Raw genomic sequence first — 14,694 nt, 5'->3', positions numbered from 1 at the left:
AGGAGGAGGAGGAGGGCGCCGGGGGGGTGATGGATCCCCCCAAGCGGTGACAGCCCCTCTTCCCCCCTGCCTGTGGGGCGCTGAGGCCAGGGGACACGGTCGTGGGTCACTGCCCCCCTCCAGGGACAGCTGGGGCAATGGTCCGAGCACAGACTGGTGCTGTGGTTCTTACGGGGGGGAAGGTGGTTGTGGAAGTGGGGTAAATCTCAGCCACGGGGGTGGCAGCTTAATGCTGGGGGGGAGGGTTAGGGACTTCTCATGAGCTCCTGCTGGCCCTACAGCCCTATGTGTGTCCTCAGCACATGGATCGAGGCACTGATAGTACGGCACTCGGAGCTGAGTCACGGGCGAGGGATGAGCCAGCGGTGGATTTGCAGCTGTGCACTTCTTAACGGAGCAAAATCACAATCATCAATGTGGGTGTGGGCTGGGAAGGGGATCTTACACGGGGGAGAGCACCTCTGCTTTAATTTGGGGGCATGGGGAGGCAGGACGATGGGGACGGCTCAGGATGGGTTGGAATGCAGCATTGATGAATGGCCACAATGAGGAGCACCTGGAGGTCACAAACCCCATGGGGTCACAGCTGCGGGTGGTGAGCCCCTAAATAGAGGAGCGGGGACCCTCTCAGCCCCTCAGCTGCTCTGCACCACCTCCACCACCCCCGGCTCTCCTGGCCAGGTACCGGGGGCACTGCGGGGCTGTGCGATGAGGGGGTGCTCGCTGGGTTTGGACAGTGCCACGGCTTTGGGAAACTTGCTGCCTTTGCTCTGCATGCAGAAAATCTGTTTCTCCCTCCTTCTTTTCCTGCTCTCAGCACGTTTGTCCCCACCAGACCCGGCTGGGGGAAGCCCCCGTCCATGTGGAGGCTGGATACCCTGTGGGTGGTTGCCCGAGCGACTGTCGCTCCCTGCAGCATCCATCGCAGGAGCTGTCGGAGCCATTAGCATGCTCTCAGTGCTGCAGTGATGGGGAGAGAGCTGTCGGGGGCTGAGGGTCACCCGCATCACCTTGCTATTTATCTAGCAGCTGTTCTAAGGATCTGCTGGCATCCCTGTGTGCTGCTGATCCCATCCCCTCGCGTGCTGCTCCTGAGACAAGGTGCCCGAGCAGAGAGCTGTGTCCGTAGGAGATTCGGTGGAAAGCCAGTTAGGATTTCAGAAGCAAAGCAAATTGGCTCCAACCTCACAAATTAATAAGACATCAATGGTATTGTTTAACTCTGTGTTTGGAAGCTCAGGATGAGCCTGGTGGTGCTTGGGGGCTGAGCGATGAGAAGGGAAGGAGCAGTGCCGCAGGGAGCACGGGGCACACCGGGGGCTGCTCTGTGTGCTCGGGGTATTTCCATGGGATATTTACCTGGAGGCTTCCCCTGGGGATCTCTAGTGGGGTATGCAACCACCAGGGCTGCCTTACCTCTCCTCTGCATCGCCGTACGTGCTTATATAGCCCGGTGCTGGTGGCTGCTACCAGCTGACAAGAGCAGCCCTGCCCCTCTAGGATAAAACCTGCCGAGGTGTCCGTGTGCTGCGGAGGACAGCCTGGGAGCAGAGCTGCTGTTGGGCTCTCCCGTGCACGAGGATGACGGCACACAGGAGGGGCTGTCAGGGAGAGTGATGAACATGGGCGGACGGCAGCTGGTGTGACAAACAGGTTGGCTGGGGTGGGAGGCATCCGAAGGTGTTTGTTTTCCAGGGGAAGGGAGGCATCTGAGGAGAGGAGCGCAGTGAGGAGGGTGCTCGGCAGCTCTGCGTCCCCAACAGGACTGGGGGCTGACCCGATGGGGGGTTCCCATCGGGTGGTGATGCCAGCTGAGGTGTTGGGGTGCCTGGCACATCCAAAGGAGAAGTGGCACGGGAAGGTTGATTCCCAGCCCCTGCAGTGGTCAGAGGCAGGATGTGGTGCTGGTCACCCTGGTTTGGGCTGTCCTGGTCCCTCAGGGGACCTGTCTGAATGTCCCCTGTGGGAACACAAGCACATCGCTCATCCTTATCCCACCACGGAGCACAGCTCCTCCAGACCCTAATGCCTTCCCAGTCTGTAAAGCAGAGGTGGGCTGAAAACTCTTTTTCCCCACACTCTGGAGGACTTCTTTTAGTGCCCTTGTTTTGCTTTCCTTGCCCCCCTAGCATCTAATCTGGCTTAAGTTGGGAAGTTTCAGCTCCTCTTTCTGAGCCTAACCCACTCCTGAACCAGCATTTTGTCTTCAAGTGACTTAATTTTGAGTCAAAAATATATCAGTAAAATGCATCTGATCAGTGCCGTCTAAAAATAAACGGACTCTGTGGGTCGGAGCTCCAAGTGGGGAAGAGCAGCAGGTATCCAGGGCTGATTTATCTCGGGGGTGCCCAGTCCTCCTTCATTAAGCTGAAAGACCTTCTCTTCTGCTTTTTTTTTTCCTCCCCAAAACACCTGGTTTTGGGTCTCAGCATGCCTCCCGAAGGGAAGCCCAGCATGGAGCGAAGACACCCGCTCAGCTCTCAGCTCCGTCCTCATCCCAGGCTGTGCGAGGGATGCCTGGCGAAAAGCATGAATCAGCCCTTCTCAGAGCACACGGCGTGACGAGCTCCCGGCGGCTCCCCCGTGGGTTTGCCTCGCAGCCCTGCTGCGAGTGGGTTCTTTGTGGGGCTGATTTCTTTGGGCATCGCTGGCGAGGCAGAGCCACGGCTCCGGTGTCCTCACCGGGGGCCGGTTGCGCACCAAATGCTTTCGCATCTCTGCAGGCGTTGCAAAGAGCAGGGCTGCGCTTCTGTTGCCATTAGAATAAATAAAAGTCGGAGGTTTTTTCCATCTGTTCTTGCTAATGAGGAGTCAGGCACAGGTGGGGAGAGCAGAATGCAATTGGTGGCGGAGGACACAGCGCTGGGGATGTCAGCCAAGGGTTTCCGTCCCCAAACCATGCCATGGTCAGTTCCTGGATGCTTTGGTGAGGCTGCACTGCCTTGAGCCTTGTGCAGGACCCACAGGGAAAGCAGGCAGCAGCACGGGGCACAGCGATGCCCAGGCAAAGCACGTGCAGCCCGCGGGGAGCCCTGCAAGGCCACCGTGTCCTTGCCAGCTGGAGGTGACACAGGTGCGTGCGGCTGCTCGGCTGCTTTCCCTGGGACCCGTGCTTGCAGCAGAGCAGATCTCGGGCTCCCCATCCCTGCCGTGCTGGGGGATGTGGTGGCCCTGCGAGTGCAGAGCAGTGGCCAGCGCCGGTGGAGCCGCAGCACAGCAGGGGAACGGCGTTTTTTTTGCTGCGACAGCTTTGCAACAGATTCTTTGGCGGAGCTGACTGCAAACTGCAATCCTAAACTGTAGGACGACTCCTTTTTCCAGCCTGGGAGTGTGAGAAACAAATTTGTTTGGGTTATAAAAACATATTAAAAAGCAACACATTTTGTTTTGCAATATACATAGTTCTTCATGCCAATTTTTTTTCCTTTTTTTCTTTCTTTTTTTTTTTTTTTTTGTAATGAGTGCCTTCCAGACAAAGACATTCCTTAATAACTTTTTGTGGAGGTAATTGCTGGGGAGATGTTTCGGAGCGCTGTGCAGGGAGCTGTCAGTCACAGCCTCCGCTGACGGCTGGGTGTCACTGGGTACGAGAGCAGAAGGCTGGGAAGTGCCTGGGTCCCTCTCCTGGAAAAGGATCCGGTGCTCGGAGAGGTGGTACCCGACTGGGATTGCTGGAGCAGCACCCAAGTGGGTTTTTGCTCACCAGGTGTGCCCAGAAGCACGAAGGTCTAGTGCCCAGAAGGTCCAAGTCTTGCTGTCTCCTATACTTCACTGATGATGCTTAGCTCTCCCCCAGATCCTTCACCCTAGACTGGGGGTGAAGCCTCCTGCTGGCTGGCTTTGTGCCGAGGTGACAGCTCGGGTCACCAGCAAGGAAGGAACAATGTGGAAGGGACCCCCAGCTGAGGGCAGGCTTGGACCCTGAGCCTCCAGGTCTTGGGTGACTCCTCTAAAAGTCACCCCAAGGAGAGGGGCTGAGAGGCAGGGGCTGGGGAACGGCTCCAGGAGGTGGTTCCAAGCGGTTTGGGGCTTGCCTCCCCTTGTGGTGTCCGGCTGCTTGTAGCTGGTTTTGTTTTGTTTTTTCTTGGAGGGGACACAGGAGAAGCTCAACACGTGCTGGTTGGAGCTCTTACAGTTGGGATCCTCCCCTAAAAATCACCACAACGTGTTTATGGAAAGCCATCCCACCAGGCTAACCAGGCACTGCCATCAATTCTTCATCTGGTTTAGAAGTGCTCCATCTCCTCCTGGTTTCCTCACTACAAAAGGCTAAAAGCAGAGTTTGGCACCATTTCCTCCCACCTGCTTTGGTTTTACAGAGTTGTTTTTCCTCCTTGCCTCTCCGGGCTGGCCCTTGCCCATCTCTCCCAGGTCCTGCCATGCTGGTGGCCCATCTCAGGTGTCTTTGTGGGTTTGTTTTGGTGTTTTTGCAAACGAGCCGATCGCAGCTGACCCCTGCCCCATTTTCTTGGCAACTCTGTTTTCCCAAGTCAGCATCAGCTGCTCTTCAAATCAAGGAAAATGCCTGTGGGTTATTTTTTTAAATGGCACTAACTTTGATTTGTAATTAAAACACACTCCATTTAATTAGGAAGGTACCACACAACCTTTAGAAACACGACTATCTTTATATATTTACTCCCATTGCTTGTGTTTTCCTTGGTGACTCGAGTTCCAATTAAAACAACCTCCTTATTAAACCGTCAGCTCTTAAATAAAACCCAGGAGCTAAAAATACGGCAAGGCCACCGAGTGCCCTCCCCATTCCTTCCCTACACCTCTCCTGCGGATCCCTGGCTCCGTGCTCGCTGTGTTTGTGGCCAGAGCACCGGCTGCTCCAGGTCTGGCTCCATCCGTGCTCCGGTGGTCCATGCCTGCCCCCTGCGATGGGCACACTGCTCCTGCTTGTTTAGGGTTTGCTCCTCGCTAGGGTTTTCTGCTGCTGCGTTCTCGGTTCCCTGGCTCTTTTCCTTCAAGCTTTCTCCCCGCGTAATGCAAAAACTTTTTGAGTTCGAATGCACCAAGAGGAGCCCAGCTGAGATGGGACGGAGGGGCTGGGTTGGCCCCAGCAGCGATGCTGCGGCGGGGAAGATCCTGATGCAAACGTTTTTGGGAAGCCTTTGCTGGCAGGAGGAGGCAGCTTTGCCGTGCACAGCTCGGCTTGATGCGCATCCAGCTGTAATGTGGTGCTTGCCGTTGCTTTAGCAGGACTGGGGGGAACAGTCTGCTTTCGCTCACAACATTTCGGTATGATACGTGCATTTGCAATATAGGAACAATAGCCGTCCTGCCAAGCTAAACATGAGCTGTTCCCCAAGTTGTTGGCATTTTGCTTTTTGCCAAGGGTCTAGAGAGGAGGCGGGTAAACAGCCATTAACTCTTAGCAGCAGCAGAAAGGTGGCAAGGAGAGAATGAATCAGAGAAGGAACAGGGCTGGAGGTGGAAGAACCCCTCTGGGTTGCTTTGACATCAGTGGATGCTGATGGGCTTACCCTTGGAGCCGGAGGGGCTTTGTGCTTTGGGAAACTGAGGCACGGGCTCCACCAGCACCGCAGGGAGATGTAGGGTACCCCAAGGAGCATCCCATTGCCTGGCTTTGGGGCCAAATCCTTCATGGAGCTGGCTGGGACCAGATGCTGGGCTCACCCCCCAGGCACGGCGCTCGCTGCGCGCTCACCGGCAAGGTGATTTCCCAGGGGTGCTGGAAGTTGCCTTAATGCGAGCTGTCAAAATGATGTAAAATCGCACTTGGCGGGCTGCGCGGGCTCCCTCTCTCCCGATACATTGCCTGTGACAATTTTGTCAAAGCTCCTTTTTGAAAAGCTGTTTTGACGGGGTGCTAATGGCTCCTTCTTAATCAGGCAGTTGTGAGCGTGGACGTCCCCAAACGCATTGGGCGGAAGCCACTGCATTCTGTTATAATTAATAAAAATGTTAATAATGGGTTTAAAGGAGAACAACCAAGGGGCTGGAGCCTCTCAGAGCGGGGGCATGTTGGCAGCTTGTGGATCCCAGTGATGGTCACAGTCTACAGAAGCCCAAGGTGGTGTAAACCCATTTTTTGGGAGCATTTCGCGGTGCACGCCGCATCTCTGAGGCTTTGTTCGGGGTGGGAGGGTACAGGGCTGGGGCTGCCCTTGTGAGCAGGGAGCTGCCTCGCCTCGCCTTAATAAAATGCCAGGTTAAAAATAAAAATCAATAAACATCAGATTACCGAGATGGGATTAATATCAATTTTAAAGAGCCCCCCAACATAAATAACTACCCGGCTTGGCCAACTAATGAGATTGGGAGCCTCAGCAATCAAGGCGGAGGATTAGAGATGATCAGAATAAATCCCAAATGATGAGGGATGCTTCCAAAGTTTATCCTTGTGAGACCCCACCACCACGGCCATGGATATTGGGGTCTGGGTACCAGGATCTGGGTACCAGCCTTGCTACCTGGCCACAGCAGCGGGTGCTCGGTGCCTGCTTGGGCACCGGGGCCGACCACCCCAAATTCTGCAGCGCCCCACTTCTGTTACGCACCACGGTCACATCCCAGCTGTCCTGCAGTGTCTTGTGGGTTCCCACCAGCCTGGGCTCTGCTCGAGGCTGCAGGGGTGCTGGGGACCCGTGGGGTGGCATTTGGACCTTGCCTGAAGCCTGCGTGCCCACGGCCACCTCACCACCACCCTTGGGTGCCGCCACGCACCTCCTGCAGCCACCCGTGGTTTCCAGCTGCGCTCTCCCTTCCCGGTTCCTGGCTTAATCCCCATGTGTGTTTTTAATGTCTCTGCGTGCCTCTAAGCTCATTCCGCACCCAGAGGCCAAATGCTCCTCTTAGGATTCAGACGGCTCCCCTGTGGATTAGATGGGATGGCTGCAAATTCCTTGTAATTTCCTAGCGTGGCTGTGTTATCTGCTCGGGGCTGGTGGGGGCTGCAGGGGCGGCCCCCCCACGTTTCCCATCCCTGTAACACGTGCTGAGGGTTAGCGAGCGATCCCATGCCTGGGCTCTGATTGAATTAATCAGCTGGAGCTGGGCACGGGGGGAGGTTTGGGGGGGAATTGCCTTGATGCTGGGGCTTTCTGGCTGCTCGGGGTTGTGTGGTCCTGGAGATGAGTTCCCTGCTGCTGGGTCTCGTATGGAGCATTGAGATGCTATTTTCAGATCCTCAAAGGCTTTTGCCCTATCCATAACTGCCATGCATGGTGCTAGGGATGGAGAGCACCAAATGAAGGTGTCCCCGTGCGTCCTGCACCTCGCTGTGCACCGTGGTATCCCCATGGGGCTGCCCGGGATGAGACAGCGGGGTCTTGGCACTGTGCATAACGCCGGCCCCTCGTGTTTGGGGTGTTGGGGACGTGGTGTGGGGGCATCTCCAGAGAGGTCACCACCGCCTTCCCAGGGTGGGAGCGTGGATTTGTCTTTCTGATGCCTCAGTCAATGGCATTGACAGGGCTTGAGCGAGGGATCGATTGTAATTTGGTCGGAGGGCCCCACGCGGGGTGCCAGAGGAGTAATTAGAGCAGCAGGGGCAGCACGGGGCTGGCTGCTGCGAGGTCAGGGTCTGGTGGGGATGAGAGGCACATCCTGGGGTCCCTGCAGCACCCTGGGTTGGCTCCTGCACCCCCAGCAGCTGGGACACCCCTCGAAGACCTCAGGCTGGTGGGAACAAGGGGATTTCCATGGCTAAGGGAAGCTCCCAGAAGCTTGGCAAAGAAAAATCATTTCCTTAGCGTGCTGCAGGAGGCTTCCCCCATCCCTGCCCAAAAAGAGGGGTCTGGGGACCCCATGGACCCCTGGAGCAGGTGGCAGGGCTCCTGGTGGGGACCAGATCCTGCTGTTTTGGGAGGAAATAGGTGAAATTTCCCCACAGCCCAAGGCAGCCAAGCAGCCTCCTGAAGCTGGGATGCAATCAATGCTCTCACACAGAAGCTGTTCTGGCTCTCCCTTGCCCTCGCAGCCTGCAGCTCGCTGGCAGATCCCACCCACACAGAGCCCGGCTGCTGCTTCCAGCGCTGGGGCTGAGCTGAAACGGCCTCGTTGCGCTCCCCCGGCGAGGATTTCTGCCCGTCTGGGCAGGCGGTTTAGCTCTGAGCTGTTCCTCACAGAAGGGAAGGGGGGGCTCGTGCCTGACGGACACCCCCAGATTTCTCCTCCCGTGCTTTTTAGGGGATGCTGGCCGGGCCCCGGGGGATGCTGCACGCAGCGGGGCTGGGAGAAAGGCAGGGGCGGTTTTCGGGGCTGGGTGGGCGGAAGGGAAGGGAAAGGAGGATGTAAACTTGGGGAAAAGGTCAGGCGTGCTATAAATAAGTGGCATCCGGGGAAAAAAAATGTCAGCGTGCAGCGGCAGTGACACACACCAGGGCCCGAGATGGAGAGGGTGTGGTGGCTGTGGTCTGATCCGGATGATTGCAGGCATGGAGGTTGGGGTAACGGGGTCTTGGGTATCAGGGCACAAAGGGGAATTTCGCCCTGCTCACCAGCCAGGGATGGGACCAGGCTGCTCCTGCCACTGCTAGGGGAGGCGGAGAGGAGGAGGCTGGGGAGGATGAAGGTGCTAATAGAGACAGATGAGCGGCGCTTTCTGTTAAATGTCCTTATCCATTCTGCTCCAAGAGCCGTGCAGGAGGGGTCTGGAGGTGGATTTGGTGGGTCAAAGCACAGCTCTCCTGCTGGCTGGGTGGTTACTGGGGATGCTGCTGCGGCCAGGCAGGGTTTGGACACGCATCGGTTGCAAGCTGTCCCACGGTCCAGGTTATCGGGGACCCAGAATCTGTCCTGCTGCTGTCTAATGGGGAAAAAAAAAAAAAACATTTCTGGGTTTGGGTGACAGAGCTATGGGTGGGCAACTCAGAGCCTCACAGCATCCCTGGGGGGTTTGGGGCTGTGGGCAGGCAGCAGCACAGGGTGCTGCAGAGCCTGCTGTGCCCATGCTGCTGCCGGGACATCCCCTGGGCTGCGTGGTGGTGCGTCGGGGGAGCGCCGTGCTCGAGGGCTGATTGCACATTTGTCCCAAAGTGGTGTGACTCGCTGCCTAATCATCCTCCCCAGCAGCCCTCTGAATGCAGGGCTGATTGCTGCCTGCTGCGGGGGGAGCAGACTCGGGGCCAAGCCCAGCTGTGGGGAAGCGATGCCGGCAGCCACGCGCTGCTGGCGCCGTTTCAGCGGTGAGCTGAGGACTGGCAAACTCACCCCTCGGGTTCGTGCCTGTCTGGAGCTGTGTCCTGCAGCATCCCAGGTCTTGGGAGGCACAGAGAAGGAATAGCTCACAGCTTCTTGCCCCCCGGGCAAATCAAAGGCAGAGGGAGAAGGGCATGAGGGAAGCGGTGCAGTGGGTAACGAGAGTTGCGTTCGTGATTTCTGGCTGGGGATTTCCTTCCCGTCACCGCACTGCAGTGTCACCTGGCTGTCACCCGCAGCCTCCGGGGCCCTTCTGGCTTGGGAAAGGTTTTGAGCTGTGGCTGCTATGCTGTGAGCTCGGAGCAGGGCTGAGCCACGTGTGCTGTGGGGCAGCGTGGGGAGTGGGCACGTGGGGCTTCTGTGAGCCCATCCTTGTGGTGTCCGGGCTGCAGCCGTCAGGGGGCCGTGGCCTCTTTTCCCTCTGCCTCCACTCACGTGCGCACGCAGGAGCAGGCAGCCAGGAGCACGGTGGCCTTGGGTAATCCCACCCCAGGTCGTTCTGCTCCGTGGGAGCTCGTTTGCAGCAGCCATCAATTTGCCCACCCAGCGAGGGGCAGCGAGCCCCGTGTCTGTGCCTGGGGCAAAGGGGAAGCAGCACTGGGCTGCAGGGACACGGCTCATCCCTCCTGCAGGTTTGGCTCTCCATGCAGTCCCTGGGTTGTTCCCTTTTCTGGGGGCTACCTGCAGGACAGGGGGGATTTCTGGCTATTTGGTGCTGGGGACAGCCCCGAGACCCCGTTCAGCCCCCCACGGTGCCTCTGCTTAGGGCCACTTGCAGCCTCCTCTTTGCAGCAGCATCACTGCAGCGGGGATGTGCACGGCTCCAGCCCCCCACTGCCTGCTCCCCTCCAAACAAAGGCGGCTCTGAGCCTCCCCTGTCTCTTGGCACGCTACAACAGAGCCCTTCTCTCCGGCAGCAAAAGCCCTTTCCAATCCCCGAGCCTGCTGCAGCCCCCTTCCCTTCCCTAGCTCCCTCCTCCCTGCTTCCCCAGCCAGCCCTGCCGCGGGGACTGCAGCCAGCCTGCCACCTGCTTGTCCCCATCCCCTTTTGGGGGGGATCCAGGGGACCTGATCCCCTTTTTGAGGGGATCCAGGGGACCTGGACACCGGAGCTGGGGAGCCTGGCTGCAGCCTGCAGCAAGGAGCGGCGCGGGAGAGAGTGCTCCTGCCACCGGTAATTACCGGAGAGGCTGCTGCCACATGATTAGGGGACGTCAGCAGAGTGTGTCACTGCTGATGACACGCTGCATGTGCAGGGGCTGGAGAGGGTGCCAGGGCGAGAGCTTGGAGCACCGGGACTGGGCGCTGAGCCAGCCTGCCCGACCTTCAGCAAGTCACCCGTGCCTCAGTTTCCCCATAGAGGCTCAGCAGCTGCTGTGGGGCTGCGCCCCCCTCCCCGAGGAGAGCTGCACGCTCTGGGCTTTTTTTGGGGGAGATGTTCTAGGGGAAGCCAGGACAAAGTGTCGTTACTCACGGCGATGACAGCGCCGATGACAAGTCCCCAGCCTCCAGGAGCACGTGCTGTGCCCATGCTCCTCGCGTGGGGCTGCGTTCCCCGTGCCAAGAGGCCCAGTGAGTAACGGGGTGGGCGGCAGTGCTGGGGTGCTGTGTAGGAGCAGGAGCTTTAGCACAGTAAAAGCTGGCAAAAGTTTGCCCCATCTGGGGGCAAACCCCGACCTGCGGGCTGGGTGGGGGTCTCCTGCTCCCATCCCCGGGCTGCCTCTGCTCCAGCCCAAGGTCCCGTGGAGCTGTACCCGGCGGCTTTGGGTCTCCCCAAAAAGTTGGGGTGCTGCTGCTGAGCCCGTCCCCAAGGTGGGGACACCTCGCACCCAGGGCTGCGGACAGCTGTGTTTTGGCTGGAGAGGTGCTCGAGGAGATAAGGATGGGGTATGGTGTTCCGGCAGCCAGATCCTTCTCTGAGGTTAATAGGACAAGACAGGCAATTGCTGCCGCTTGATACAGGGAACGTCGTGTGAGTGAGTCTATTAGTGGGCTGATGAGTAATCAGCTACGTTGGAGACCTGCTAACGGGAGGGAAAAGTTGTTAACGTGACTCAGCTGACCCCTCTCTGCAGAAGTTAGCGTGTCTTTTCTGAAATACTGCAGGTGGATTGCTCCATGCCTTGGACGCGCAGCCGGGAAGGCATGGCAGGATCTTCCTCCTTGCTTGCCAGCTGGAGTCACGCGCCGGCGATGAGCCACCGGGAGAGGAGAGGGGCCGGCAGCTCTCCAGCCTAACCCCAGCCCCGAGCCCGTCTGCCTGCTCATCCTCCAGCAGCTCCAGTGAGGAGCTTTTCAGTATTTCCAGCCCCGCTGTGCTGGCAGCGATGCTTCGGGCTGGCTCAGCACTTCGGCTCCCGTCCTCCTGCGTGCCTCGGGTGGGGACGGGGCAGGCTCCCTCCTCCCGGTCCCCTCCCGGAGCAGGGAGGAGGTGACAGCTGGGCGATGTGGGATGCTGTGAGACACCGAGTCCCACTTTCCAAATGTGGGCCGTTGCCTCCCGAAGTGCAGGAGGCAGCTCTCCCGGGAGATCAGGTGTTGCGAGACTCGTGACTGTGCCATGCAAATGCTGGGGGCTGTGAATAAGCACGTACTTGTGCTCCATGTGGGCTGGAGATGCCGTGGTCCAGGCGGCAAAGCCCGGGGCTCGTGCTCCCCGGCCGGGTCACAGGGCACTGGCACCCTAGGAGATGCTGTTTGCAGGTCAGCCCCTCTCCGAACGAGCTGGTTAATCAAGAGCAGAGCTTACATAAAGCACGCTGGGTCTCCTCCTGCAGTCCATGCCCTCGCCGTACCACAGAGCCTCCCTAAGGTCAGCTTTTTTGTTATTTCTGCAGCCCCAAATGGAGGGCTGAACCCAAAGCATGCTGTTCCAAGGGCTGGCCATCGCCGAATTTCTAGTCTCAACCTGCAGCTCGTTCCTGTTTTTCTGGTGGTACCCAACCCTTTTTCCTGCTCGCTTGATCCCAGGAGCCAGGGCACAGGGAGCTGGCAGCGGGACGTGGCCCCAGTGCCCCGCATGCGATGGGGAGAGCCGCGTCCCCAAAGTCTCTTGGCTCGAGCAGCGCCCTTATGCTAGCTTGAGGATTCCTTCCTCTTGCAACTGTCAGTGCACTGAAAAAAGAAAGAAAATAAATAAAAAGCAATGACATTTTTATCCCTCTTGTTAGGCAAAGTGGTAAATTTATCGCTGGGCAGTTGTCAAGTGACTCAGCCGTATGCAGCAGGCTCTGCTCTCCGTGGTGCTCAAGGGGCACAGGGGAAGGGCTGTCACTGGGCACTGCCCTCCAGCGAGACTTTTTTCCCCTTTTTTGTGGCCTTCTGAGCTGGGGAACAGCAGGGGTCCCCAGCCCAGCGGTGTGAAGGATGGATACCAGCAGAAAGCTGCTCCCCAGGCTGCTCCCCTTGGAAAGAGACGCGCTTTCCCTGCGGGGTGGGTAGGTGCTGACCCCACGGCGGTGCCCTGCAGGCACGTGTCCTGGGCGTAGAGGTGTTGGTATGGCCAGGCTGGATCTGACCCTGGGCACGGGTGGGCTGGCAGCTCCCTCGGGGCCGAGGGTCCGGGCACTTCTTGCCTCGCCGGCTGCCTTCACCCGCACCCGGCTCCGGCACAGCCGAGTGGTGGGAAAGTACACGGAGTGCCCTGCTCATGTAAATAAACCTGGCTATAAATAGAGAGGGAGAGAAGTGTGAAAACAGTGGGGAAGGGATTTTATAAAACTAGCAAATTAGTCTGGAAAAACAAGGGTGTGAACCGGCAGCCGTGCTCCAACCCGAGCCCATATTTCCAGTTCCTTGATGGATGATGGGGCCGCAGTTGGGTGCGCGGCTTGGAGAGGTGCGGGGCTGGGTCGCCCCCATCCATCACGGGTGAACACCACTCCTGGTGCTTCCCACCTTGGGCTGTGTTGGCATGTGTGCAACCAATGCCCTTGGCGTTTATTTTGTTCCTTTTCAAATCACGGTGAGGCCCAACTAAAGCCATAAAGATCTGGTAACGCTGACCAGAGCGTGGTGCCCTTGCAGACGGGCTGGCCTCTCGCTCCCGAGCGCGCGGCACCAGCTCTCCCGTGCAGATTTGCAAGCTTTCACTTCAGACCCGAGGGCTCGGAGCTGAGTCAGGCTCTTTGGAGGTCGGGGGTTTTGCTGGGGAAGCAAACTGCCGGGAAACCTGCACAAGCTGTGGCTGTGGTGCCAGCCCCGCGCTGCTCGCTGGTGTCACTGTGAGCGGGGCATGGGATGCTCCCAGTGCTCCTCGGACCCTGTGTCCCCTCGTTTCCCTCCTCGCCAGGACACAGATGGGAAGAAGAAGGGGGAGAGCAGCAGCTGCTTGAAGTTCTTTCCAGGTACTGTCCTGGCAGCATGGGCATTGGGACCTGGTGAGTGCTGGGGACAAGTGCCAGGCTGTCCCCTCCCGGGCTGCCTGTCACCCCGGGGAGGTTCAGTGTCGCATTTCTGTCACGGTCACACTCCTGTTTGCCCAGGTCTCATCACCAGAGGTTTGCTGAGAGGAGAGGGATCCCACGGACCCATTCCTGCCATTCTCTGCGCTCTTCCAAAGGTGACACGGGCGGTGCAGGTGGCGGTGACATGCAGCAGGTGACGCGTGGCGGTGACCGAGCTGTGGCAGGCAGGTGGCACAGGTGGTGCCAGGGGTGGCGTTGGCACCGAGCTGTGGTGCCACCGGTGATGGTTCTGGGGTGGTGCGTGCACGTCACGCCAAGCTGGGGCTGTGGTGCAGGTGACAGCGAGATGGCACAGCGGGGCAGGTGGCTGATGGGGGGCGGTGACACTGAACCAGCGCAGTGACATGGGGACACACACAGATGGTGGCAGGGATATGGACCTGTGCGGGGTGGCAGGGCCAGATGGCAGGGCTGGTGGTGGGCAGGGTGGCACAGGGGGACGGAGGTGGTGCTGCTTGAGGTGAAGTGGCACATCTGGAGATGGGGTTGACACCGCGAGGGGACAGGTGGCACGTGAGGGGCAAGGGGGTGGCACTGTGCGAGGGCAGGGGACACATTTGGGGCCAGGAGGGGACACATCTGGGGATGGAGGGGACACGTTTGATGATGGGGGGACGGGAGGGGACACATCTGTGGACAGAGGGACATCTGGGGATGGAGGGGACACATTTGGAGATGGAGGGACAGAAGGGCACACATTTGGGACCAGGAGGGGACACATCTGAGGATGGGGGGACACATTTGGGGGACAGGAGGGGACACGTGGGGATGGAGGGGACATATTTGGGGATGGAGGGGACAGGAAGGGACAGATTTGGGGACAAGAGGGGACAGACTTGGAGGCAAGAGAGGACACATCTGGGGACAGGGAGGGACAGCAGGGGACAGATTTGGGGATGGAGGACACATCTGGGGGCAGAGGGGACACATCTGGGGACGGAGAGGACACCTTCGGGGCCAGGAGGGGACACATCTGGGGAACAGAGGGGACAAATTTGGGCCGGGGGGGGGGGGCCGCCGGGGACACATGTGGGTACGGAGGGGACACGCGTGGGTA

At 58.8% G+C, this 14,694-nt stretch overlaps 1 long non-coding RNA gene across 1 annotated transcript; it reads left to right on the top strand.

The window, feature by feature from the left end:
- The first annotated feature begins 644 nt into the window (after positions 1–644).
- On the top strand, positions 645–3,397 carry LOC118177984. Its single transcript, XR_004756004.1, has 2 exons — positions 645–681; positions 2,430–3,397. It is a non-coding gene; the product is annotated as an uncharacterized LOC118177984 (long non-coding RNA).
- The last annotated feature ends 11,297 nt before the right edge of the window (positions 3,398–14,694 follow it).

The sequence above is a fragment of the Oxyura jamaicensis genome, chromosome 24 (assembly GCF_011077185.1).
Source record: "Oxyura jamaicensis isolate SHBP4307 breed ruddy duck chromosome 24, BPBGC_Ojam_1.0, whole genome shotgun sequence".
Classification (NCBI taxonomy): Eukaryota; Metazoa; Chordata; class Aves; order Anseriformes; family Anatidae; genus Oxyura; species Oxyura jamaicensis.
This window is presented reverse-complemented; position numbering and strand designations above follow the sequence as displayed.